Genomic DNA, 4,202 nt, shown 5'->3' with positions numbered 1-4,202 from the left:
CTAGGTAATTCTATACTAACTATAGGTACTTTAGTAACATGCTATAAAGAGAACTATTTATTAAGGTATTTTCTACTATAAGCTTAATATTGTAATCTATACCCTCTCTATATAGTAGTAGAGTATTAGAATTCTTTTTTAAGAAATAGGCTATAGTTACGCTAGTATATTTTAGAGATAGAAGCTTTTAGGTAACTAGTTAGCAGAGTTCCTTCTCTAGATTAGTAGTAGGGGTTTTCTTTCTATTAGTAATAAGCTAATTAACCTTATAGACACTAAGGTACCTAATTATAGTATCTTTTTAACGCGTATTAATTATAAAGGTAGCTACGCTAATTATATTAACGTTAAGCCTAGCCTTTAAGTATATTTTCTACAAAATAGGTAGCTTTTTTAGCTTGTAGAGTAACCTAGCAAGTAGGTTAAGATTCTTAAGCTACCTGTCTATCTTGCGTAGGTTTTCTTAAAGCTTCTAGTGTTATAATTCTCTCTTCTCTTATTATATTACTCTTAGCTTTTCTACTACTAATATTAGAGCGTTATAGTAATTAGTATTAGCTTAGTAAGCTACTTAAGCTTTAGTAGTAGATTAAGAAGATTATATAGAGATAAGCGCGTTACGTTTATAATTAATTAATTAATTAGTGTTTAGCTATATTAGTACGCGCTACTTATAGTTAACCTAAACGTTAACTTCTTTAAGTAACTTATAACTAATTATTATATTATAGTAGCTAGTATTATAATATATAAAGTAAGTATAAATTTAGTAGCTTTCTAGTACTAGATTAGCTTTAAAATACTTATCTACTTAGCTATTAGATTACCTATTATACCTAGCAAGAGGGATTAGTTCTATACGTAATAGCTTAATATAGAGGTTTTTTCTAAGAGTTTAAAGGTACTTTAGGTATACTAAGACATAGCTACTCGCTTCTATATTAATTAAGCCTCTAAGCTTAATTACAAGGCTATTTATAGAGATTTAGTAGAGTAGAGTAAACGTAGAACTACTAAATAGCTTTTCGCGTAGGTTAATTACTCTAGTAGGTAGCTCTAGAGAGGAGACTTCTTCTAGAGCTAGGCTTTTTTTAAATTATTAGATTTATATTCTAACGTGTTATTCTTAGGTGCTTATAGCTCTATAGGCTCTAAGAGCTCTAAGAGCTTCTCTAGAGCAACGTTCTTAATAGCTTTCTGCGTAGTAGAAGCTCTAGAGTAATTACGGCTTAGGTAGCTAGGTTAGTAGTATTAAAAATAGGTAACTAGCTTCTAGATTACTAGAGCTTTATTAGGTGCTAAAAAACCTAAAAGAGCTAGAGGCGCGCGTTATAGTATTAACGCGATTACGTTACGCTTTTTAGCCTTCTTAGCAGCAACGCGTGCTTCTCTAGAGGTAAGCTCTTAGATAAAATCTTAAGTAAGGTCTATATAGTAATTATAGTTATTAACATATTAACGTTAGTATATACCTAACTATATATATATAGTCTCTAGTAGCTTCTTATAAAATTTCTCTACCTATTAATCTACTAGAAGCTAACGCTTCTATGCAAGGCAGAAGAAATTATTCTAGAAGTAGGCAAAGTTAGTAGCACTTTAGTAATAAAGCTTTTAGAAATTATAGTAGGCGTTTAGCCTCTTATATAGGTCTTTATAGCTTCTCTCTAGCTAGTTAAGAATATAACTATAGAAAACTACTACGCTACTATTCTTAATTATTTATAGTATTACTAATAGAGTCTAGTATGTGTTTTTTTTAGTTTGCGTGTAGATATAGGTAATAATAGTTTTCTTAGTATTCTCTAGCGTATCTCTAGTATACTAATTCTAGTTTACTTAAAGTTTATTATATAAGCTGTCTTTCTACTACTTAAAGGTAACACTCTTACTATCTAATAATAAGAGTAGATCTAGAAACTTAGTAGAGTGCGTTAATTAGCTCTTCTACGCTTGCAACGCTAGAGGTATAGCTAGCTAGTATATAAAGAGGTAAGAACCTAGAATTAAATTCTTTAGCGGTAACGCGCTTAAATTATGTATAATTAGTGTTATAGAGAAACACGTTACGCGTTAAACTAGCATAGTAGGCTAGTCTCTAGAGTAGGTTAATTACGCTTATAGTTACTAGATTTTAGCGTTCTTTTTAGCTAGAATAGTAGCCTATGTTAGATTTTTTGCATATACGTTATCTCTTTTAGCTAGAGCGTTAGTAGTAATCTAGTAATATATGTAGATTTATTATTTATATACCTATTATATATATAATTAGCTAACTAATTTATTAATAATTTTAGCTAGCGTTTCTAGAAAGAGCTCTTAAAGCTCTTTAGTAGAGGTAGAGAGTATAAATAAACCTAAGGCTAATAATAGCTCTAGTATTACTAAGCTCTAGTAGAGCCTTGCAAGCTTCTAGTTAAAGTTATTATTCTAATTCTTATTAGTTATTACGTTATATTACTAAACAGAGTTTTTATAATAAAAATATTAATTAGTATATTCTACTAGCAGGTTTGCTACTCTAGATTTAAGAACTATTAGAGTAAAGAGGTATTATAGAGCTAAGGTTCTGCCTCTAGATTAGCTACGCAAGAGTTCTTCTATAGTGTTTAGATTTGTTTAGCTTTCTAATTAAGAATAGAGTGTAGAGGGGAGGTATTTAGCTACTAGTAGAGTAGCAGGTTATTAGTTCTACTAGTAGAGTAGAGAGATTGTTAGCTCTGCTAGTAGAGTAGAGAATTGTTAATTTTTTATAATTTATAAAGAGGGGGGAAGAAGTTTTCGCACGTAGAAGTTCTGTAGAAGTCCTTCTATACATAGAGCTCTTAATAGCTCTCTTTAGCTTAGTACTAGTATCTTTCTACTACTAACTAGATCTACTAGTAGTCTTATATAGTACTAAAGAGACAAGTAATTAGAGCTCTCGCAGCTACAATTCTCTAGGTAAGCAACTAGGCTCTTATAGCTCTAATTCTTAGTATTAGCTATTAGTAAACGCTTTTTAATAAGGCTACTTAGTTTAGCTAGATATTATACTACTGTCTTTAGCTAAAGAGGTATTAACCTTTAGATAATATAAGGGCTAGGTCTGTAGTCTCTACTACTATAAGCGCCTCTAGAACACCTAGCTAGGTAAGTTAGCTATAGGTAGTACTGTCTCTATAAGCTGTAAGAATAAGAGGTGCTAGTAGAGTAGATTAGGTTAAATTTAGCTATCTAAAGGTAAGAAGTAGAAGAATACTCTAAGAGCTCTCTATATATAGAGGTGCTAAGCGCTAAGGCGCTAGGCTAGGTTACGTAACCTAAGGTAAATTCTAAACTAGACTATTATAGCCTTTATAATTAACGCGCGTTAAAAAGATACTATAATTAGGTACTTTAGTATCTATAAGGTTAAATAGCTTATTACTAATAGAAAGAAAACCTCTACTACTAATCTAGAGAAGAAACTCTACTAACTAGTTACCTAAAAGCTTCTATCTCTAGAATATGCTAGCGTAACTATAGCCTATTTCTTAAAAAAGAATTTTAATACTCTACTACTATATAGAGAAGGCGTAGATTATAATATTAAGCTTATAATAGAAAATACTCTAATAAATAGTCTTCTTTATAGTATATTACTAGAGCACCTATAGTTAGTATAGAATTACCTAGAGAACTACCTTTATCGCGACTTTATTATCTATAGTAATACGTTATACGCGTTACTAATTCTATTTACTAAAAAGCTAGATAAAGAATAGAGGTTCTACGTTAACTATTAAAAGCTTAACGCTATTATAAAAAAAGACGTCTATTCTATCTCTCTTATCTAGAAAACGCTTACACGCCTATTACGCGCTAAGGTCTTTACTAAGTTAGACGTAAGGTAAGCTTTCTACTAGATCTAGCTTAATAAGTTAGTAGAGAATCTAATGTTTTTTTATACGTAGTATAGTAACTATAAGTATTAAGTTCTACTCTTTAGCCTCTATAATAGCTCTACTATCTTTTAGTAATATATTAATAAGGTGTTATATAGCTTGCTAGATAATTTCTATATAGTATATATTAATAATATTCTTATTTATTTAGAGAATTTACTTAAGTATAAAGCCTATATTACCTAGGTACTTAATTAATTATAGAAAGCTAGGTTATAAGTAGATATTAAGAAATCTAAATTTACTATTAAAAGTACTAAGTTTCTAGAATTAATT

The sequence above is a fragment of the Trematosphaeria pertusa genome (genome assembly GCF_010094035.1).
Source record: "Trematosphaeria pertusa strain CBS 122368 unplaced genomic scaffold BU26scaffold_7, whole genome shotgun sequence".
In the NCBI taxonomy this organism is placed as follows: domain Eukaryota; kingdom Fungi; phylum Ascomycota; class Dothideomycetes; order Pleosporales; family Trematosphaeriaceae; genus Trematosphaeria; species Trematosphaeria pertusa.
The sequence above is the reverse complement of the archived record's forward strand: the minus strand, read 5'-3'. Positions refer to the sequence as shown.